Below are 25,555 nucleotides of genomic sequence, written 5' to 3'. Positions count from 1 at the left end.
ATTATCTGATATTGACTCAGGAGAAGGGAAGAAAAAGTGGTTTCTGGAGAAGAAACTTCAAACAGAGAAGAAAGTAAGAATTGAGTGTCCATTCTGATGGGTGGGGTCTGGGAGTTGGAGCAAAGATATGCATTAATGAACTCTAGGGTATGGTAAAGAATTTTCCACAGAGTTGCAAAATATTAGTTCCCAGGATGTTGATAGGTTTTCGGTTAATAATCAAATAAAAATTTATGTAATAATGTAATTTTTGGAGACCCTAAGTAACAGAGTTTTAATTTACATTATAATATTTTCACATATGAGGGAACATTTTATGCTATGTTTCCTAAAATTATTTATCCAAGGTTAAATTGCCCCTCCCCTGCCTTCTTCAGCAGGGAATCTTATAGGACTAGGATTCCATCATAGACATTTTGGAAAATACTGAAGAGTGATAGATATGTCTGAGACTTTAATGAGTGCCCCAGAGAGTTCTCTGGGAACCATGGTTGCTATGGAAAGGGGGGGGCGGGCGGGTGAGCTGAGCTATTCCCATGCATGATCCTAGCATTGGGACTGGAACATTTTCACAAGCATCAGCTCCATTAGAGAGTCCTCAATTGGGCAAGGTGGTCTTGTCAAATAGCCAGCATCTTAGGAATCATGTGAAGTTTCCAGGTGTTGGTTGAATACCTGGCAACCTGATGACTAAAACTTGTATATGGAAATACAGTCAAGAATAGTCCAGATATATAAAGACCCAATATTTTCCAATTAAATGCCATATCATTATGTCATGACCTGTCTGCCCATGAGTGCCCTCACAACCTCTCTGCTCTAAGCAGTACTTTGCCAGTTAACATGTTGGCTGTGAACCTTGAGCCTCCCTGGCACATCAGTAGAGTTCTAAACATATTTCCAGTGTTGTGTTAATGCTAGTACCCGGCCAGGTAACATAGAACTGGGTATGTGTGGCGGTATATCTGTGTCAATATTTTCCTCTCTCCATATTTCATCTTTTTCATATATTGCAGTTCCCTTTTAAGGCAAAAACTATTTGGCCACATTCTTTAAAAAATGTATACTACAGGAACTTCCCTGGTGGCACAGTGGTTAAGAATCTGCCTGCCAATGCAGGAGACATGGGTTTGATCTCTGGTCCAGGAAGATCCCACATGCAGTGGAGCAACTAAGCCCATGCACCCCAAGTACTGAGCCTGCACTCTAGAGCCCGCAAGCCACAACTACTGAGCCCACGTGCTGCAACTACGGAAGCCCGCACAATCTAGGGCCCACGTGCCGCAACTACTGAGCTTCTGTGCTGCAACTACGGAAGCCCACACCCCTAGAGCCCATGCTCTGCAACAAGAGAAGCCACCGCAATCAGAAGCCCACGCATGGCAACGAGGAGCAGCCACTGCTCGCCGCAACTAGAGAAAAGCCCGTGCACAGCAACCAAGACCCAACGCAGCCAAAAAAAAAAAGTATACTACATAAATGATAAAGTATTATTATTTCAAAGTTTTAAAAAATGGTTAATATTTTGCTTCAGTTCCTGAGCTCTACGCTATTTTGGAAATAAGTTTTATCATAATCAGTAGACGAATGTGTTTTCAGATAAACTGTTGAGTTATTAAGAAGTAAACTTTATATTTTAAAAATATGTATTTCCGGGTGTTCCTGGTGGCGCAGTGGTTGAGAGTCCCCCTGCCGATGCAGGGGACACGGGTTCGTGCCCCGGTCCGGGAGGATCCCACATGCCGCGGAGTGGCTGGGCCCGTGAGCCATGGCCGCTGAGCCTGCGCGTCCAGAGCCTGTGCTCCGCAAAGGGAGGGGCCACAGCAGTGAGAGGCCCGTGTACCGCAAAAAAAAGAAAAAGAAAAAAAAAGAAACAAATGTATTTCCATTATTGGGAAGGAAAGTGTGAGATTCTGAACTATGGAAGATTGATAAAGAACCTCACAGTAGATGGTAAAACATATGCTGTAATGTAGGTGGTTATCAATACATGATAGTATATGTGTAAACATATGGATTTTATGCAAATATTTTATTAAGCCTGCTGATTATATTCGTAGATGTCACCTTATGAACATAATAATAGTCGGCTCCCATATCAGTGCATTGGAGACTGTTAGTCCTGATGATGGCTCTTTGTAAAATCCCTCGGGGCAAAGGACTTCTTCAGTCACTTGTTCAGAGGTTTTTAAACTCTAGTCCAGACCCAGGGAATTGTATTCAAAATTTGTGGGTATGTGTTTATTCATTTTCAAGTGAGAATGTCCAGAGCTTTGGTGAGATTGACAGTGCTGGCCCGTTACCCAGGAGAAGTGAAACATCAGTGCTTTGGCACTCCAGTTCACAAGGGCAGGGGGAGCTGTGGCAACCTCAGTATGTGCTTAGCGTACTTGCTGCACCTGGGTTGATGATTTGAAAAAAGCTTGGAGGATTTATCCTTAGCGTTACTTCAACCATCATGTAATCTTTTAATTGAAAGTGATGTGAAGATTCATTATAGTAGGGCTCAATCATGTCTGCACTTTGTCCATTATTCCTGGGTTATTTCCTATCTGGTGTGTGTGTGTGTGTGTGTGTGTGTGTGTGTGCGTGTGTGTGCACACGTGCACACATGCACAGGCAGCAATGACCCTCTCAGTAGACCCTTTGGTGTAGTGTGACAAACTAGAGTTAGAAGATAAGTCCTAAGGCTCAGTTTTAGGAAGGAATGTTCCTGTTCATGTAAGCTTAAGCATTTACAAAGTTTGGAGTTTGCTTTTTCTTAACAAATCAGTTGGTAGTTTGAGTTCATAGTTCTAAGATTATTTTGGCGGGGGTGGTATGTCAGAAGCTTTCAGAGTATTTTTAAGACTATCAGTCCCACACTATCACTGACTCTCAAGTTAAGGATGGCTTTGCTTCCAATCCTGAAAAGTACCAAAAACGTTTAGATTCCGGCATTTTAATACACATGCACACACACAAAACCACAAATAAAATCTTTTGCTGCAATTGTTCTTCTTAAGCATATACTAAGTATTGGACAAATCTATTACGAGAAGAGAGAGGATGACTCATGCTTGAATCATAATAGACCTCTTTGATCGCTAAAATGAGGAACTATAAAATCTTTATTTGGTCAGCTTCAAGGAGAAAATGATTGTTCTTCAAAGTCTTAGGCATTTTGTCGTGTGGAAGGGATCAAAGCAGTGGAAGCTGCTAATTCAATTTTCTAACAATAAACAGAGAGTTGTGTCCTAAAGTACAATAATTGTCTTCCCACGGTTGGCTGAGGGAGAGGAGCGTTACATGCGAACCTCCAAGTATCTACAGTGTTGGGCTTGCACATCCTCCTCCTCCTGGCTGCTGATCTGGCTTTTTCAGCAAATGCCGTCTGACACTTAGTGACTCTCATAATAAACTTTTTGCTGGCTCATCACAAAGGATGAGGTAGAAAACAGAGCAGGACACTATGAAGCTGAAAGGAGTGGGTTTCCTTTGGTTTGGCTTAGTCAAAACATCACATGCCCTTCAAATTCCACCCTCACCATATCAGCCTTCTGCAAGCAAAGCATGTGGAGGATTTCTTTTTTCTTTTTTTTTAAAATTTTATTGGCGTATAATTGATTTACAGTGTTGTGTTAGTTTCAGGTGTACAGCTAAGTGATTGTTATACATATACATATGTTCATTCTTTTTTAGATTCTTTTCTCATATAGGTTATCACAGAATATTGAGTAGAGTTCCCTGTGCTAAACAGTAGGGTCCTTGTTGGTTATCTATTTTATATATAGTAGTGTGTATATGTTAATCCCAAACGCCTAATTTATCCCTCCCCCTATGTTTCCCCTTTCATAACCATAAGTTCATTTGTATCTTTTTAAAAAAAATTAGATTCCACATATGACTGATATATGATATTTATCTTTCTCTGTCTGACTTATTTCACTTAGTATGGTAATCTCTAGGTCCATCCATGTTGCTGCAAATGGCATTATTTCGTTCTTTTTTGTGGCTGAGTGGTATTTCATTTATGTATGTACCTCTTCTTTATCCATTCCTCTGTCAATGGACATTTAGGTTGCTTCCATGTCCTGGCTATTGTAAATAGTGTGGCAATGGACAATGGAGTTCATGTATCTTTTCTTTTTTTAAAAAATTAAAAAAAATTTTTTTATTGGAGTATAGTTGATTTACAATGTTGTATTAGTTTCAGGTGTACAGTAAAGTGAATCAATTATACATATACATATATCCACTCTTTTTAAGATTCTTTTCCCATATAGGCCATTACGGAGTATTGAATAGAGTTCCCTGGGCTATATGGTCCTTATTAGTTACCTATTTTATATATAGTATTTTATATATGTCAATCCCAATCTCCCAATTTGTCCCTTCCCCCCTAGTGGCTGTGTTCTAAGCACTTCACATGACTTAACCCACTTAATTCCCATAAAAACCCATGTGGAAGGTGCTATAATCCCCACTTTTTAGATGAGGAAGTGAAGGCCCTGAGAATTTACATAACTTGCAGAAGCAGAATATATATATACCCATGCAGTGGCTTCTTAACCATTTTGCTATCCTGCCTGTGGATACTTGAAATGGAAACGTATGTTTGGAAGAAAGGGGGACAGGGAATTGGGAAGGGTGGAGAAGAATTAACAATGCCTGCTGAGTGTGCCAGCAGTGGACTAGGTGCTGCACTCAGATTATCTAATTTTGCCCTGTAAAATTTTATTTTATGAGGTTAAACAGTTTGCTAAGGGTCACAACCAGTTAAGTGGAAGAGTCAGGAATTGTCAGATTCCAAGGGCTCATGAATTTTCCTTTATACCAACACCACTTCAAAAGAGAAAAGCAAAAACAGAAAACAAACATTAGAAAACTCTTTTTTTAAGTTTCCTTCAAAATCCTTGGACAGTTTTTTTGGGTTTGTTCATTCAGTTGTTTTTAATTAAAATCATAATGACTTAGCACCTTAGACCTCGTATTAGATTTAGTGAATGAAGTGAATAGGGATTTCTGCTCATAAAAAGAAGTTCTCATGATATGTCCAACGTGTGTTTTGGCAAGGGTTCTCACATCCTTTTTTCTTTTTGAGAAAAAAAGAAAAACTGTGTTGCAATATCGTTTGAAAAATTTCACATCCTATTTCACAGAAATTTTTAGTCTTTCAGGGGCCAGAACATAAATTCGAAAAAAATTTAAATGGCTACTTGTATGACAGACAAATTCCTTTTAGATTTTGACGTGCTCCCCCTGCATGACCAGCAGGTAGAAACAGAAACCGTCACATAAATGGTGTGACCTATTTGTCTTTGCCCCTACTTGCTGATATGAGACCTCAGCCATCTGTATAGAGTCCCTCTGGTTTTTCTGGGAATTGCCCCGCCCCCGGATTGCCAGACACATGCTGATGAACAAGTCTGCTTCCCAACCCCCGCCCAGCACCTTGTATGTGCTTAGTGTTCACCAGACCCCTCTGAATCCCATGACAACTGGGATACCGGAGCCCTTGAGGTTCTAAAGCTGCTCAGGTTTCTGCTGTAAACCGGAAGAGCTTCTTTGATGGCCTCCTAGTTCTGCTCCTCTTCCAGTGTCCTGATTATGATGTGAGTCAGGGTGCTCTTGACTTTCTTTCTTTCCACACACCCCAGATGAGAGTGCAGCAGGCCTGGAGCAACAGATAAGTCCAAGGAAGAGGCATCCTGTGCACTCGTATTCACCTCTCATCACCGGACACCAAGGCTTTCTGTTGAACTCATTATTCTGGGCTGCCTTTTCCATCAGAATAATTACTCTCCTGGGAGTTGCCCAGCCCCATTGCAAAAAGGCTTCTGGAGAGTCCACCGTCCCATTTTCCTAAATATGCCCAGACCAGTCTAATGAGCTCTCAGAGTCAAGTTGAGATACCCTTCCACGCTGTATAATACCTAGTAGAAATGAAACATCACAGACATTGTTGTATTTCATCTTCATGAGGAAAGACTATTATTTCCATGAGTCAGTTAAGGCTTAGTGTGATGAAATAACTTGTCCAAGGATATGGAGAGTAATAGAGATGGATCACTGATGACTTCTGAACCCGAGTTCATGACTCTTTCCACTATATCACAGTTTCTTCCAGTTAAGAAAAAGAAAACCAACAAACTCTGCTTTTTTCCAAAAACATTAAAACCAGAAATCCTCATCCTTATGTATCATAGAGTGATATCTCTAGCAAATTACATATTTAAGCAACCCAGAAACCCCAAATTCAGGCAGAGTGGTATTCACTTATGCCATTAAGACGATGGTTTTCATTTTCACTTTGGATTGGTAGGAATCACACATGGTAGACAAGGCATTAGATTTGAAAGAAAGCATTGATTTGATTGATTCCAGCTGTAAATCTGGAATGCATCATTCGATGTATGGAGTCACAGTTGTTCTTCTAGGCCTCTGAATTACAGTATAATTTCCTATAAATAACATTATTTACTGACAGATTTTACGCTACAGATCTTAAAAAGAAGAAAGAATTTGAAGATGTTTCCACTTTCTTTTTAGTGACCCATTCAAAATATATTTGTACAGTAAGGTTATAGAATTACAGAAGCATTTATATCTCAATGAATTAACGATTTATAGCACATTACTGTTAAAAAAACAAAGCCAAGAAAACACAGTACCTGTGTCCAGTGATACATTGTATATGATATTGGGGGTACCTCTGCTCTCACATACACATGCACATGACGTGCGTTAAATCAGAGAAATGTTCTGTGCAGGTGGTCTCAGACTACATAACATAAACCGCTTATTCAGGTAAACCTATGGGCTTCTTCTCTGAGTTTGTGCCAGGTGGATAAGCTAAGAGTTATCTTGAGAGCTTTTCCATTCCTAATGCTTATCTCCCACACAATAAGCTGTTTGAAACTCAAAATGGTTTGAGTATGGTAGAGATTGTAGTAAAAACTTTTGCTGAAATGCTAAAATGAGGTCAAGTTCATAAACTTGATCTCATGGATGAGAAATAACATGTTATGGATTAAAAGTCTGCAATAATCTGTTTAAATACAGGTAAGCACATATATAATAAACGTATGATCTAGATTTAGTAGCAAAACTGCAAACGCACCTCGTCTGGCCCCTTACTTCCCCTACCATCTATGCTACTTCGCCACATGGGCAGGGTTGCTGGAGCTTCTCTGTGTAACGTTTCCGTCTTTCCTGCTCTCCTCAGTTTCCAGAAATTTTACACTTGACATTTCCACTTCATAGAGCATGTATGCAATAAAATCATCCTAATAGAAGTCTTCTGTTGGAAGCGAAGAGATTTTTGTATGAAGTTCATAAAAATATAATCTACTCCTATTCCTAGTGTTAACGTTTGTGTAAACCACCTTAGAGATTGAGGTTCCAATGTATGTTACAAATCATCAAACTTGTCATGAACTCTGGGATCCTCTCTCATAACAAGTATAATGATGAAAATGAAAACAATATTTATAGGAAACTTTAAAGTTTTAAAATGTTCACATGTATTTTTCATATTAATGGAATTAATACACATTAATCCCTGACATTTAATATATATCATGTTAGTTGTTATGGACTCCTTGCTATGTGTTTTATTACCCATACTTAATGAAAGAGCACCATTTATTATTGTCTCCAGATCACAGATGGAAAAAGTGACTCTGGGTTTAATGCTCTTCTCCACTAGGTAAACAGTAATGCAAATCCATGAAGAAAGTAAAATATATATCTATATACCTATATACATATATTAGGTATAAAATACTTCGAAACAAACAAAAATCTAGAATTGTTATAATTTAGTTTATCATTCTTTATTTTATTAAGTTTTTTCAGCACAGGTGAGGGGTGGTTTGATAAGTGTTCAACTCCATAATTCCACTTTACAGAAATGAAATAAATTCTGAGGGAGAACAAATGATTTTCTCATTCTTGCACATAAGATAAACAATGAAATTCAGATTGCATTCACATACCAAATGTAGTGTATTTACCCAGACTTCTAGGCTATAGATAGACAACGTAAAGTGAAATAAAAATTTTAATTTTGTGTGAAAGAACAAAGGCGGGGAGATTATATATCTTTTCATGGTTACATAAAGATGCCAGCTAACCACCAAAATTCATGACTGCCTTGCCATAGTATAGAGTTGTAGTTGGGAAGTCACTGCTGAGCTAGGCATCATAGATCTCTTTACATTTATATTGGATGTGGGAGTAGATCTCGCCAATGGAACATGAGTGGAACATGGTCAAGGTTATGTTTTCTCTAAGTTTTCTTCCCTTTCTGCTAACTTAGGCAGTGAAGAATGAGGCTCTAAGAGATGGAAGAGTCATAAGACAGAAGTCACCTGAGTCTTTAAATCATCCTGTGGAGGAAAGCAAAGTGCCAGGAATACCCAGGTTAGACTCTTGTCCAGCTGAGAAATAAACTTTTCATATAGCCGTAGCCATTGAAATTTTGCAATTTATTATAGCAGCTAATGTTATCTAACCAATGGAATATTGAACATGTGTTTCAGTAAGGAGTTAATATCATGTGACAGGTAAAACTAAGCCCTAAATAAATTTTAAATTTGTTTTTAAAATTTATTTATTTTTTATTTATTTATTTTTGGCCACGTTGGGTCTTCGTTGCTGCGTGCGGGCTTTCTCTAGTTGTGGCGAGCAGGGGCTACTCTTCGTTGAGGTGCGCGGGCTTCTCATTGTGGTGGCTTCTCTTGCTGTGGAGCACGGGCTCTAGGTGCGTGGGATTCAGTAGCTGCAGCATGCAGGCTCAGTAGTTGCGGCGCACGGGCTTAGTTGCTCCAGCATGTGGGATCTTCCCGGACCAGGGCTCAAACCCGTGTCCCCTGCATTGGCAGGCGGATTCTTAAGCACTGCGCCACCAGGGAAGCCCTTAAATTTATTTAAAATAAGTTAATTCACTGTTAATAAAAGAGTAACTTATTTTTCTTATTTTAAAAATTATAAATACTGCATAAACTAAATTTTTTTTCAGAAATGATGTAAAAACAATCTTTTTACTAGCTGATGTAATTTATAGATGTACTCTCTAATTAGTTATACAGGTATTATCTCACTTTTAAGAGAAGTTATAGATAACAAGGATACTTTTCTTTACATATGTTACAGATGGGACTCTCTAATTAAATATACAGATACTATTTTACTTTGTTCTGAAATGTACGAACCCAGCCTTGGGCCAGCACGATGTTATCAGCTGGAGAAGTGATCTAAAGCAAACTGGAATTTGGAGAAATCTCTCTGTGACACTTAAAAAGTGATCTCAGCATGTCCCGGTTTATGTGTGGGTTCTTGTCACATGCACTTACATGCACATTCTCAGTCATGGTGGCCAAGGGCCAGGATCCAGAGATGGAGATCTAGTGAAGCATTTCCTATCTGTGAGACTTCGGCATCGTACTTTACCTTCCCCAGTCTCAGTTTCCCCATTTGTAAGATGAGAACAATAATATCTAAGCTATAAGATTTTTATGAAAGCAAAAGGAGATAATACACATGAAAGTATCTTTTAATCTGTAAAGCAAAATTCATATGGTATTTGTTGTCGTTATTTATTGGACCTTATATTCTATCACACACAAAAAATAAATTCATAGAAAAGCTTGGCTTAAATTTAGCAGAAATTCACTTTTTGCAGGACTGCATGAATATGTGTATGTTTTTTTTTAGTATTTCTGTGTTTCCCTGTACTTTTTTGCTCCCTTGCAGGGGGTTAAAGAAAAGACAAATTAGTCATCTGAGATTATCCATACAATCCACTCTTGTAGGTCAAGATGGAGCCATGTTAATGGAGAAAAGATATCATTTATTTACAAACACTTTAGTTAACTGAAGTGACTATGTATATTTGACTGACCTCAGAGCTTCTAGAGGGTCACTGTGTATAGGAAAAAAATAAAGGAATCATCAACATTCATCATGCTGACGCCTATTTGTCTGATATCTTTTAGAATATTGTGGGAAGCTAACAGTGAAATTTGGCAAACAATTTGGAATTTGTATGTGTGTGTGTGTGTGTTTTATAAAATGTGGCTTTTAGACTTGTAGTTAATCTTGGCCCAAACCTCATTCTCTGGAGTTCTCAGCAAAGTCTTCAAATACAAGGGATGCTGAATACCAACTTGTGAAAGGAAAGGGGGTGTTGATAAATTTAATAGTCATACATGTCATGATATTTCAGAAAATTGCAGTCAATTAGAGAATAACTGTACTATATATTTTTAAAAGATGGGATTCAATACTGGAATTTAGGTAGGAGAGACATATTTTTATATGCTGTAAGTAGATATGCATTGTGATTTAATAACTGTACATTCATTTCAGTCTTACTCTATAAGAATACTCAGGTAGGACAATATTAGAGTGTCTTCAGAAATCAGAAACAGATGTCAAGATTGTAAATCCTAGATAGCAACACAGAATTTCTATTTTTCAAAAGGTAAAAAGTATAGCCCTTGAAAATGGGAACAAATGATATTAGTCCTATGGTCAGCAATGGAAATTGCAAATATTGTGGTACAATGAGTTTTCATTTGAATAGATATTCAAGATACGACAATGATCTACATCTGTCTTACGTCAATTAAGTAAAAAAACAAAGAAGCCTCAAACATTCTGTGAATTATGACAGTTACTTGGCATCTGTTTGTGTAGAGGCTCTAGACTACAGTATTAAAGTCCAGTACTCTATGGAGACAACAATTTAGAAGAAAAATTTGGATAATAAATGACCAGAGTCTCTCAGTGACATTTATGTATTCTGTAGCACTTAGAAGATTCTTTTTATTTAACAGGTCTGTCATTTTAAAATGACTTATTTATCCTCTTTTGTGAAAATGCAGAGAATTCTGAAAAGGATTTGTTGCTGTTATTTCTAGCTACAGTGGGGTGATAGAAGACTTGGGTAGAAAGCAATAAAAAATAGCTGCTTAAGTATCTCGGGTAATTTGAACTTCATTAAGTCCTGACTTATCTTGTCTCCCGTTGTCTAAATGTTTCTTTTATCCTTATTATTAGATCCCATTTTTCAATCGTTTAATCATTCTGTGGCTCTGCTCTAAACCTGCTTCAGATTGTCTAATTTTCTTATAAATTGTGTAGCCCAGAAATGAACAGAAATTTCTGCTAGTCCTCTTGATTAAACGTTTTTTTGTTTTTGTTTTGCTAACAGTTATGTAGGTGTCTAAATAATTTGCATATGATGTTTTTAAGTTTCCAATGAAAACAGGAAGTTACGGCATTCTAATAGCAACCCAATGCAAATACGTGGGACTTTAGTATAATTTACCCTCTGGACACAATAGTGAAGTATCATTTTCTTCCAGTTATATTAAGCAAGCGGCAGCTTCATTTGAATAGTGACATATTCAAACACACTCAAAAACTATTTACTGGCCTTTTTGTGTGATGATAAATTGCCTCTGCTAAAAAGGTTTTTATATAGTTTGAACAATTTGTTAGGAAGCAAAAACAGACCTCAGAATTTACTAGCAGAAACAAATGGTATAGTTGTCATCTCTAATTCATTTTGAATCACTGACTTCTATTGATGATGTTCTTGTGAGCAATGACGCATCCTGCTGATGTATAAAAATAGGAAATTCCGTTCTTTGGGGCATACTTTTCAGTGCTCAAAAGTATTCAGTTTCTAAATTACACTACGTGTCCACCATGTATACACAAATTTATTCCTTGATTCTGAAACCTGGCATTTTGTTTTATATGAAATGCTGTTGCCTTGAGGGAAAGGGAGAACAGAAACGAGTAGAGGTCAGAGTTGAATTTTAGACTTATTCTCAGAATTATTTGCCAATTCCAGTCTCCATACCTCACTATCTATGAAAGATTATTCATTTCCAATAATGAAAGAAATTTCTAAATGAAGATCCTTCCTCATCTTGCTATGATGTATACTTAGAATGTGTTATTTTAAACTTTTTTTAAAGACCAACACAATTGAACATTCTAAATTAAAAGTATTTGAATTCCAAAGATTTACCTATACTTACTATACATGAATAAATCTAGAGGACAGCAAATGTATTTTCAAATACAAACCTAGTTGATACAAAGAATCCCACATATGTAAATCTGTCTGAAGTTGTGGCACATATATACGATGGAATATTGCTCAGCCATAAAAAGAAACGAAGTTGAGTTATTTGTAGTGAGGTGGATGGACCTAGAGTCTGTTATACAGAGTGAAGTAAGTCAGAAAGAGAAAAACAAATACCATATGCTAACATATATATATATATATATATATATATATATATATATATATATGGAATCTAAAAAATAAATAAATAAATAAAAGTTCCGAAGAACCTAGGGGCAGGACAGGAGTAAAGCCGCAGATGTAGAGAATGGACTTGAGGACACGCGGAGGGGGAAGGGTAAGCTGGGACGAAGTGAGAGAGTGGCATGGACATATATACACTACCAAATGTAAAATAGATAGCTAGTGGGAAGCAGTCGCGTAGCACAAGGGGATCAGCTTGGTGCTTTGTGACCACATAGAGGGGTGGGATAGGGAGGGTGGGAGGGAGACGCAAGAGGGAAGAGATATCGGTATATATGTACATGTATAGCTGATTCACTTTGTTAAACAGCGGAAACTAACACACCATTGTAAAGCAATTATACTCCAATAAAGATGTGAAAATAAAAACATCAAGCTTTACTTTACCACTTATAATTACTGCCTAACCAATCAAATAATTATTAAAATACATTTACTGTGAACATAAGTCTTTATTTTACTGGGATAAATGCCCAGAAGTAAAATTGCTATCATACAGTAGTTGCATGTTTATATTTTTTAAGAAACTGTGAAATTCTTTTCCAGAATGTCTGTAGCATTCTACATTTCCACCAGAAATATGTGAGTGTTCCAGTTTCTCTGTATCCTCACCAGTATTTTTCACTTAACAAATAATTTATTCTGATAGGTGTATAGTGATATCACATTGTGATATTGACTTGTACTTGCCTGATGGCTAATAACGCTGATTGCTTTTTAATGTGCTTTTTTGCCATTTGCATTTCCACTTTGGTACAATATCTGTTTACATCTCTTGTCCATTTTCTAATTGAATTGTTTGGAGTTTTTTTGCTGTTATTTTGAGTGTTCTCTACATATGCTAGATATTTAGTCCTTTTATTAAACATGTAGTTTGCAGGATTTTGAGCCCATCTCCAGTGACAGGTGACTTCCACTCCCAAACCTGCCTGCAGCCCCAGGCCTGCAATTAACAAATGAGTGGGAGAGGTCTGTGTGCTGGTCAGTGCAGGAACTCAGAGCCCACTGAAACTCTCAGAGTGGGTATCGGGACCCTTTGTCATAAGGAGCAATGCTGCCCTATGGTAATTGTCTCTTTACCTGCATGCTTCACTAGGCTTTTATTTCTAGTCTTTCTATGAAATTTACAAAGTCTCCAGAGAACATGAAAAGGAACTGGACCATGAATTTGACTTGAGGCTGACACTGTATTTGGAGGATTAAAGAAGAAACCAGTCAACTTTGAATGGAGCTTCTGGATGAAGTGGGGGAAGCAGCAGCTGGTATGGCTTCTCCTTGGACACATGGCTGTGTCTCAAATGGCCAGTCTACTTGCAAGGAAGATTCCTAATCTGAAAAAATAAGGTCTGTGCTTGGAAATCTACCCTGTATAAACAAAACACCACCAAAAACTGACTTGGAAGTCAACCTAGGACAAATATTTGATCCTTATACATTCATGGAAGTGAAGAAACTGCAAGATAAGAAGCAGCAGAAGTTTCTGGGCAAGAGAGACCAGAACATGAGACTGAGCAAAGTACCACATGGTTAGAGATGTGCACCAGATTTGAGCTATTTTTCAGCTCTTTCCTGAAAATCTATACTTTCTGGGTCTGCTTCTCATCCTGGAATATAGGGAATTCCAAGAATGCATTAACTTTCCTTTAAATATGATACTGATTACTGTGTTGTACTCAAGGGGTTTCCATCTTCTAAAGGAGCAAAAACTAGATTAGATGCTGTCAGATCTGAATATTTTAAAATTTCATATAACTTTCCTTCTTTTTGGTTTTATTCAGATGTAATTCACACATAGCAGTGTATAATTTTAACATGTACAGCGTGATGACTTAACATATATATTGTGAGATGATTACCACAATAAATTTAGTTATCATCATCTCGTATAGACACAAGATGAAAAAGATTGTTTTGTTTTTTGTGAAGAGAACTTTTAAGATCTACTACTCTTAGCAACTTTCAATTATACCACACAGCAGTGTTAAGTATAGATATCATGTTGGTACATTATACCATCAGAACTTACGTATCTCATAATTGGGTATGTGTGCTTTTTGACCACTTTCATCCAATTTCATATAACTTTCTGAGCTGACGATAATAAATAATACCTTTATTGTATTCCTAAAAAACACTGTGTAGTTTGTAAAAATTATCTCTTGGCCTCTAGATTGTCTTTTCATCTTCTTAACAGGAACTCATGCAAAGCAAAAGTTTTTTAATGTTGATGAAGTTCAATTTATTCTTTTTTTTCTTCTGGATCATGTTTTTGGTTTCAAGTTTAAAAACACTTTCCCTAGCCCTACATTCCAAAGATCCTCCATGTTTTTCTAAGTTTTATAATTTTTCAGTTTTGCATTTAAGTCTGTGACCCCTTTTAAGTTAATTTCTATATAAGGTATAAAGTTTAAATCATAGTTATTTTTGCCCCACCAATGGCTGTCTGATTGCTTTTTTTTTTTTTGGCAAAACTATCCCTCCTTCATTGAATTGCTTTTGCACCGTTGTCAAAAGAAAGTTGAATATATTTGAGTAGGTCATCTTGATTTCTTTCATTAGCATTTTGTAGTAGTTTTCATCATGGAAGTTTTGTGCATGTTTTCATAGAATTACACTATTTATTTTATTAAGTGATTATAAACGATATTATATTTTCAAGTTTTGTTTCCATGTATTCATTACAAGCACGTAGAAATGCGATAGATTTTTTCTGTTTACTTTGTATTTTGCGACCTTGCTAAACTTACTTTTTAGTTTTAGAAGCTTTTTGTGTGTTGTTTTTTGCATATTCCTTGGGATTTTCTATGTAGATAATCATGTCATCTGCACATGGCACAGTTTTAGCCCTTTCTTTCCAATCTGTATGCCATTATTTCCTTTTCTTGCCATGTTGTACCCGCTAGAACTTCCAGCACTATGTTGAATAAGAGTGGTGAGAGTAGATATCCTAGCCTTGTTCCAGATCTTATAGATAAAGCATTCGCTCTTTCATTCTTAAGTATAATTTTAGCATCAGGTTTTTTGTGGATCCTATTTATCAAGTTTAGGAAGTTCCCCCTCAATTCTTACTTTTCTGAGAGGTTTTTCTTCTTTTTTTAAACATTAGTGGGTGTTGAATTTTTTCAAATTCTTTTTCTTCATAGATTGATATGATCATGTAATTTTCCTTTTACAGTTTTTAATATATTGGATTATATTAATTTATTTTCAAATATTCAACCAGTCTTAAAACTCACTTGGTCATGGTGTGTAATTTGCTTTATATATTGCTGAATTCTATTTGCTAATATTTTGTTAAAGATTTTGCATCTATATTCGTGAGGGATATTTGTCTGAAGTTTCTGTTTTGTTTTATTTGGTACCATCTTTGGTTTTGGTTTCAGAGTAATACCAGTTTCAAAAAATAAATTAAGAAGTGTTCTCTCTTCTTTCTTCTTTAAGAGGTTCTACGTAACTGGTGTCAATTTTTTTTAAATTATGACTTCAGTTTACTTAATTGTTATAGGTTTATTCAAATTATCTATTTCATATTGGATGAACTGTGGTAGTTTTATGTTTCTTGGGAAATTGGTCAATTAATCCTAAACTATCAAATTTAGCTGTGCAGTGTGGCTCATAGCATTCACTTATTTTTATTTTGATGTCTGCAGGATCTGTGTTATTCCTGATATTGGTGATTTGAATTATCTGTTTTGCTCTTTATCTCAGTCTTGCTGGCAGTTCATCAATTTTATTTATCTTGTAAGGAAGCAGCTCTTTGTTTTATTGATTTTCTCTATTTTTTTTCTGTTTTCAGTCCTATTGCTTTCTGCTCTTATATATATTATTTCATTCCTGATACTTGCTTTGAGTAACTTGGCCCTTTTTTTTCTTTTTAGGTTCTTGAAATGGGAGTCTAGATTATTGATTTGAAACATTTCCTTTATAAAAACCTAAGTGCTCTAATTTAGTGCCAAAAAGTTCCCTCTCATCCCTGCTTTACCTATGTCCTCCAAATTTTGATATGGTATATTTTCATTTTCATTTTGTTAAATATATTAGATGTTTTTTTCTTGAATCTTTTCTCTTTGATGAATTAATTGTTTGTAATTGTTTTGTTTAATTTCCAAGTGCTTGGGGGATTTTTCTGTTTTCTTTCTATCACTGATTTAGAGTTTGATTCTGTTGTGGTCAGAGAACACACTTTCTATGGTTTAAATTCTTTCAGATTTGTTGGATTTTTTTTTTAATGACCCAGAATATGGTCTATCTTGGTATAAGTTCCATGGATGCTTAAAAATAATGTGTGTTCTGCTTCTGTTAAGCAAAGTATTCTAAAAATGTCTATTAGGTTCATTTTTTGCATGGTGTTGTTCTGTTCTTCTATACCCTTGCTGATTTTCTGTTTAGTTGTTCTGTCAGTTGTTGACATAGGGATGTTGATGTCTCCAACCATACTGGTGGATTTGAATATTTCTCCTTTTAGTTCTGTTGGCTTTTGTTTCATTTATTTTGCATCTGGGTTGTTCGGTATTTATATTTATTTATTTATTTATTTATTTATTTATTTTTGTGGTACGCGGGCCTCTCACCGCCGCGGCCTCTCCCATTGCGGAGCACAGGCTCTGGATGCGCAGGCTCAGCGGCCATAGCTCACGGGCCCAGCCGCTCCGCGGCATGCGGGATCCTCCCGGACCGGGGCACGAACCCATGTCCCCTGCATCGGCAGGCGGACTCCCAACCACTGCGCCACCAGGGAAGCCCTCGGTATTTATATTTATGATTGCTATGTCTTCTTGGTGCATTAATCCTCTTGTCATCATTATTGAATAGCCTTCTCTGCCTCTGGTAATTTTATTTGCTCTGAAGTCTACTTTATCTGATATTAATATAGCTAATGCTGCTTTCTTTTGATTAATATTTGCATGATATATCTTTTTCCAACTTTTTCTTTCAACTTCTTATATCATTTTATTTGAAGTGAGTTTCTTGTACAGTAAGTCCCCTACATACAAATGAGTTCCGTTCTGAGAGGCATTCGTAAGTCCAACAGAGTTAGCCTAGGTACCCAACTAACACAATCAGCTATATAGTACTGTATTATAATAGGTTTGTAATAGTTTTCACACAAATAATACATAAAAAATAAACAAACCCAAAACATAAAGAAAACATTTTTAATCTTACAGTACAGTACCTTGAAAAGTACAGTAGTACAGCACAACAGCTGGCATACAGGGGCTGGCATCAAGTGAACAGGCAAGGAGAGTTACCCACTAGCGGAGGGAGAGGAGGTGGGAGATGGTAGAGCTGAAGGATTGTCAGCAATAGGAGATGGAGGGAGAGTTGCTATTTCACTCACACCTGACGTTGATGGCACAGGTTCTGGTTCCCTGTTGGATTCAATTCTATCTACCCTACTGAAAAAGCGATCCAGTGATGTCTGATTAGTAGCTCTTTTTTTTCTCATCACAGATGACATGGCAGCACTGGATTGCATTCTGAACAGCTGCTGCAACCTTCGTGTACCATTCTATGTTAAGGTCCTGTGCGTCAAAAACTAACAGTGCCTCGTCAAATAAAGAAAATCCCCTTGCCATTTCCTGTGTCGTGAATCTCTTCAGTTCTTTAGTTACTTCTTCCTCTTGTCTCCCTTTGTCCTTCCTCTGGGCCTCCAATTCCGTCAGGTCTTCATTAGTAAGCTCCTCATGTTGCACAGCAAGGAGCTCCATGAAGTCGCCCTCTTGCAGATCTAGCTCCAGCTTCTCACTGAGGATCCCTAAGTTGCTGAAGACCTCTTTGGACTCCTCATCCACCTTCTAACATCCACAAAAATTGTGAACAAACTGCAGGCAAAGTTTCTTCCAAACTCCATTCATGGTGATGGCCACAACCTCACGCCAAGCAAAGTCAATGTTTTTTATGGCCTTGTAGATGTTATAGTCCTTCCCAAATTGCCAAAGTTGTTCCTGATTCATCACTCGGTTTTACAGCCTGACGAAAAGTGTGACCTCAGTGATATTTCTTGAAAGTCGCTGTAACTCCCTGATCCATAGGTTGGATGAGCGACGTAGTATAGTATTCGGTGGCAGAGGCACTACTTTGATGTTGGGATGAAAGTCGTCCATGAATGGGGGGGTGGCCTGGAGCATTGTCAAGCAGTAGAAGAATGTCCAATGGGACGTCCTTCTCCAAGCAATATTTCTCTAACCTCTGGGATAAAGTGGTGGAAAAACCCGTCCTGGAAAATGACCTGTGTAACCCAGGCTTTGGGGTTATTTTTACACACAATAGGGAGAGAGCCCTTGGCTATGTTTTTAAGGTCTCTTGGGTTCTCTGAGTGATGAACTAAGAGAAGCTTCAGCTTCATATGGCCAGAAGCATTGCCACCAAACAGCAGAGTTAGCCTATCCTTTATTGCTTTATAGACTGGCATCAACTTTTCCTCCTTACTGATATAACTTTGGTCTGCCATCCTATTCCAGTACAGACCTGTCTCATCCACATTAAAAATCTACTTGGGTAAATATGCACCTTCATCAATAATTTCTCGAAGCATTTCAGGAAATCCCTGGGCAGCTACCATATCTGCACTTGCTGCCACGCCACTTACTTTTACGTTGTGGAGGTTGGCTGTAGTCTTGAACCAATGAAACTAGCCATGGCTGGCATTAAAACATGCACCCTCTGATTCTTCACCGTGTTTCTTCTTCAAGTCTTCACAAAGGCTCTTAGCTTTCTCTTGAATCAGCATTAAGCTGAGCGGGACTCGACACTGATGCGGATCCTGCATCCGCACTGAGAAGTTTCTCCATCTCCTCCGTCACTTCTTCCATGCTTCTTTGATATTATTGCTGACATCATTGGCACAGTAAATTTCACATGTTCCATGATACTGTTTGTTTTTAGAATTGTGCCCATGGTTGAACGATTCATGTTATAAGAAGGAGCAACGTCTACCATCTTTTCATCTCATTCCACTCTCTCAATTATTTTCACTGTTGTTTCCATCGTTATCGCTTGGCGCTTCTTAGAAGTAACAACTACGTAATCGCTGCTTTTACACTTGCTTCCGGACATCCTGGGCTTGAAATAAAGATACTGTACTACTGTACTGTATACAGTACTGTACAGTAAAGTACACAAAAGCACAACCACTTGTAGAGGATGCGTGCATGTGACAATGTACACCAGACATGTGAACTAACTTATGTGATTGGACATGTGAGCACACATTTGCATTTTTGAAAGTTTGCAACTTGAAAGTTCATATGTAGGGGACTTAATGTATTACAGACAGCCTGCTGAGTCATGATTTTAAATCTACTTTGCCAGGCTTTGTCTTCTAATTAATGCATTTAGACCATTTTTGTTTAATGTAATTTTAATATATTAGGGCTTAAGTCACTCATATTATTTTTTGTTTTGTCTTTTTCTTACTTTTTTTCTGTCTTTTTTCCTGTGGGTTACTTGAATATTTTCTAGAATTACATTTTGATTTATTTATCATTTTTTTGATTTACCTCATTGTATAGTTTTTTAATGGTTGCTCCAGTTATTACATTATACATATAAAATTTAGCACAGTCTAATGGTGGTATCATTTTACCACAGTGAAGTATGAAACCTTGCTTTTATTTATATCCCTTTACCCTCCCCTATTTGTAATATAATTGTAAATATTTCCTTTATGTACATATGGAACCACATGAAACAGTGCTATATTTTTTACTTCAGTCATCAAACATGATTTAGTATTTTGTCTATATGTTTGCACACCATGTTCTATTTTACTTCCTGATGTTCCAAGCTTCTTTCTTATTGTGTTTATTTTTCTCTTTAGAGGACTTCCTTCAGCCATTCTTTTAAATTAGAACTGCCAGGAACATATTCTCTTAGCTTTCCTTCATTTCAGAATATCTTGATTTCCTCTTCATTTCTGAAATAGATTTTCATTGTATATTTGATTCTAGATTGAATAGTTCTTTTTTTCAGCACTTGAAAACTGTAGTGTAATTCCTTCTGACCTCCACTGTTTCTGGTGAGAAATTTGCTGTCATTCAAATATTTTTCCTCCATATGTAATGTGCTATTTCTCTCTTGCTTCCTTAAAAAAATATTTTTTGTTCTTTTAGTCTTCCAAAATTTGACTACAATACATCTTGGCATGGATTTCTCCTATTTTCAGTTCACTCAGCTTCATTCTTTAAGTATGCCTTTTGCTAAATTTCATACGTTTTCAGCTTTGATTATTTGATTTGATGTTATTCAGTTACTTTTTCATTACTCTCTCCTTTCTCCTCTATTTCAAGGATTCCAGGTGAATGAATATTAGATATTTTTGGTATAGTTGCACAGGTCCCTGAGGCTTTGTTAATTTTTTAAGTCTATTTTTTCTCTATTGTTTCCAACTGGGTAATTTCTATTGTTCCACTTTCCAGTTCACTGTTTATGTCTTCTGTCCCTTACATTCTGCTATTGAACTCATTTACTTTTTTTAATTTAAAATATTGTTTGTTTGAGTTTTAGTTCTAAAATTTCCATTTGGTTCTCCTTCATATCTTCTATTTCTTGGCTCACATTTTCTATTTCTTTCTAATACTTTCTATTTTTTCATTTGTTTCTTACATGTTTTTAATTGCCTCTTCAACCATTTTTATAATACCCTTTTTATAATCTTTGTCAGATAATTCTATTATCTCTGTCATTTCAGTGTTGCCATCTATTGATTGTCTTTTTTCATTCAGTTTGAGATCTTCCTGGTTCTTGGTATAACAAATGAGTTTCTATTGAAACCTGAAAATTTAAGGTATTATAAGATTCTGGATCTTATTTAAACCTTCTATTTTAGCTGATTTTCTGTGACCCCCACTGCACTAGGAAAAGGGGTGGGGTGGCACCTTGTTACTGCCAAATGGGGGTAGAAGTGCAGGTTTCCCACTTGGCTTCCATTGACATCTGAGGAGGGAAGGTTCCATGTGACTCCTGGGTCAGAGTGGAATTTCTGGCTCCTCACTAGGCCTTTACTCCTACCTCTCTGGCTAGGAGGAATACGAGTTACTGCTCCCTATGTGGCCTCTACTGGTACTACAGAGGGGAGAAATGGCCTCTTTCCTGCTGGGTGGTGGTGAGAGTCCTGTCTTTCCACTTGGCCTTCTCTGACACCATCCCAGTTGTGGGAGGTTGGGTGCCTTATTACAGCCTGGCATGGGTGGAAGTCTAGGTAACTCACTCAGCCTTTGTTGGTATGGGTGTGTGTTGGGCCATAGTTATTTCTGTGATATTTGTCTGGAGTAGAGTAGTTCTTATTTAAAAGGTATTTGGGTGCTTTTGTTTGTTTGTTTTGCCTGTGCCTGCTAGTTTTACCACGTTGCTAGCTTCTTTAACTGAGAATTTGGGATATATGAGGCCAAAAGAAAATGCAGAGAACTCACCATCATATCATCCCTGAGGTCCCTAGCCAATCTGCCTTCTTTTCTCCTTTTGGAGTCTTTTGATGTTTATTTTATGTATAAAGTCCAAAGTTTTCTGTTGTAATTAGTGGGAGAAAAAGAAAAAGTATGTTTACTTTATCTTCTTGAAAGTGGAAACTAGATCTTGCATATTTAACCACTAGGAAATCTTTCCATCACACAGGAGGGTTACTTGCTGCTTAATCTGAAATGCAGTACACATCTGAATCTCTAACACTGTGAGTGATTCATTACAGGCCTAAATGATTCTCCCTACTTAGCAAATCACATTAAAACAGATGTAGTACTGGGACCCATATTATTGTGGGTTATGAAAAGTAGAAATGTTGTTTCTTTTTACATAATGCCAAAATATCCAAGAATTCTGCTATAAAAATGAATGTTATGGTACTAAGGATGTACAAAAAAGAAAATATTTTAATTTGTTTAAGAAACACCTGGGGCCTTATTATTGATACAATGATGAGCCATTTCAGACAGCTAATCAGTTAGAGGGTAAAGCACTGAAAAGGGAGGGTGTCCCGGTAAATTTTCCAGCCTGTGTAGACGGACACTGGGAATGTTTCTTTTGTTCCTTAATCAACACCAAAAAATATCACAGAGTTCCTCATTAACTAAAGAGCTATTTTCAAACATTTTTTGAGCAATACAAAAAATAAACACATAGAACAAACTAATCGAATAGTCAAGAAATACGAAGGAGTTTTGCCTAAAACTAAACACTAAAGTGCAGACCAAATTTTATTCAAAATGTTAAATGTTATAAGATTTCTAGAATAAAACAAATCCTGTGGCCTTTATTCATTGAAAGTTCTGCCAAGTAAAATGAAGTAAAACTGAGGTTATCCATCATATTTCTAATTTTGTGCTACCATTTTGGTTTTTGCCAAATGAGACAATCGTGAAGCTGACTTATGAAGTTCAGCAGAACTTTGCCCATTTTGAAGATCTCCTTGGACTAGTAATTTTCAAGAAAAAATTGTATTTTTATATTTCCTGCAAAGTAGAGTTAAAGTGTGGCCTGTGAATCAGTGTCAGGTCATGAACGGTGTGTAACCTGTACAACAAGACAATTACAGAAATTAAAAATATGCATTCAGAGGGCGTCCCTGGTGGCGCAGTGGTTGAGAGTCCGCCTGCCAATGCAGGGGACGCGGGTTCGTGCCCCGGTCCGGGAAGATCCCACATGCTGCGGAGCGGCTGGGCCCGTGAGCCATGGCCACTGAGCCTGCGCGTCTGGAGCCTGTGCTCCGCAACGGGAAGGGCCACAACACTGAGCGGCCCACTTACCGCAAAAAAAAAAAAAAAAAAAAATGCATTCAGAAACTTTTGTAGAAAATTGATGTCACAACAACATCCAAGTATGTAGTCAGTGGATTTGTCCCCTTGAACAGAATCTGGGCCAGTTTATATGTTGCTGAACTTGTGTGGTAGGCCAGGTAGTACAAACTGCTCACTGAGCATGTGCATCTGGACACACTTGTCCCCAGCAGATTAGAAATAAAAATGTAAAATGAGTCTTTCACCAGAGATAGTCTTAGCAATACTGTACAGCACAGATTACATGGGTCTTATTCAAACATTTAAAAAAATATATTTTATGGCTAATTGGGTAAATTTCCAAATTAACTCATAAAATATTTTTCTGTGTTGAAATATTGACTAGAAGGAGAAGACACAATCACTTTAATCTTATTGTAAAAAACTTTTGTAGATCACTGTCAAGTCAGAAATCGTAAGATGTTATGTGGTGTTAGACTTCATTATTCCTCAGAATATCGAATACAAATTAATTAGCCAAGGAAATTTTTCATCATTTCACTCATGAGACTTTTTTTTGCATTGAGAATATAGAAATAATCTGTCCACCTTTCTCACCCTAGACCAGTTGTGTACATTGAGATTTACAGTGGTTTTCAAAGTTTGATCCTCTGTCACTTTTAGCATTACCTGGCAAGCAATTAGAAATATACATTTTGTGCTTCATTCCAGACCCGCTGAGTCAGAATGTCTGGGTATAGGGCCCAGCAATCTGTGTTTTAATAAACCCTCCAGGTGATTCTGATCCACATTAAAGTTTGAGAACCACTTCCCTAGACCAAACTACCAACACCACACATCTTGGTTACCACAATAGCTTCCAGACTTTGGTTCCCTTCCATTCCTCCTTTCTCTGCTCTATACTCAGATTGACATTTACATACACACACACACACATACACACACACACACACACACACACACACAAATGCTCTCAGGCTAAAGACCAAAATAGGTCTTTTTCATACATTAATTTTTATTGGAGTATAGTTGATTTACAATGTTGTTTTATTTTCTGCTGTACAGCAAAGTGAATCAGTTATACATACACACATATCCACTGTTTTTTAGATTCATTTCCCATATAGGTCATTACAGAGCACTGAGTAGAGTTCCCCGTGCTATACAGTAGGTTCTTATTAGTTGTTTATTTTATATATAGTAATGTGTATCTGTCAATCCCAACCTCCCAATTTATCCCTCCTGCCCCTTCCCCCTTGGTCTTTTTAAAACATAGAATGTTAATCTCTATCAGGTGTGGTGTTCAAACTAGTTCTGAGGTATCATCTCATTCCAGTCTTTCTTCCTCTCATCCCCTGCTCTACTGGTCTTCTTTCAAGCTTTTCTACTGGCTTAGTCCACTCCACTCTTGGACCGATTACCTCCAATACACGCTTTAGGAGAAATCATTTATCAGGGAAAACTGTAGCTTACTAGATTAAAAGTCCTCTATTCCGTTATTCAAAGGACCATGTATTATCTCTCCCAGCCTTTATCCCAGCTGCGATTTTATATTTATGTATGATTATTTGCTTGTTTGCCCAGCCCTACATCCCAAATTATTTTGTAAGTGCCTGGACAGAAAAGACCACATCTGCTTTGTTACAGTTGTTTCTCCAGAGCCTAGCATTGTATTTCCTTTGTGGTTGAACATTCAGGAAATTTTGAATGACTTAATAGCCCATTGCACTGTAATGAACCCCTGTCAAAGGAGTGACCCACACTGCAACTGGGCAACCACTCTGGATAGCTCTCTGGTCATATTTCCTGTAGCTACAGTTATTAGCTATTAGTTATTATTACCCTCTCATCCGTTTCAGTAACAGATACTGTACTGTCTGTCACAATCCAAGGAGCATCCATCTCTAAAAAGTGGAGCAATTCCTGTTCATCCATCTGCTACTAGAAAAGATCAAAGTATCAGTCCATCATGCTGGAAGAATTCCCATCAAGCATTAAAGCTCAATGGGAATCATCCCATACCAAGAACTGAACAAATCAGTGATCATCTTTTACAGTGGTATTATTTCTATGGTTCATTGGGCTAACCTGGGAATTTACAATACTTTACAGAAAATTTTTGTGGAAAAATAAAATCTAGTTTCTGAAAAACTTACAAACAAACCAACCTTACAAACACCTTTTTTTTTTTTTTTTTTAGGGATTCAATACATAAGCAGAAACTGGTTTGCTTATTTTTTTCCTCAGTGCCCCTAAAATTCAAATGTTTTTCACTAGCCTATAACCTTACTTCATCCCTCCTCTAAAATTTAGGGCAGAATTTAAACTTAAACCAAAACTTTGGAAGCAAACTTAAAAATTACATGGGATGACTTTTTAACCTAGTCCCATTTTTTCTTTCTCTGGTAATTCCTGAAGGTTAAGAGCTACTGAATATGATGCTTAATTAGTGATGTTAGAAGAAATTCCATACAGCAAACAAAGTAAAAAT

This window comes from Phocoena phocoena, chromosome 9 (genome assembly GCF_963924675.1).
Source record: "Phocoena phocoena chromosome 9, mPhoPho1.1, whole genome shotgun sequence".
NCBI classification, from domain to species: domain Eukaryota; kingdom Metazoa; phylum Chordata; class Mammalia; order Artiodactyla; family Phocoenidae; genus Phocoena; species Phocoena phocoena.
This window is presented reverse-complemented; position numbering follows the sequence as displayed.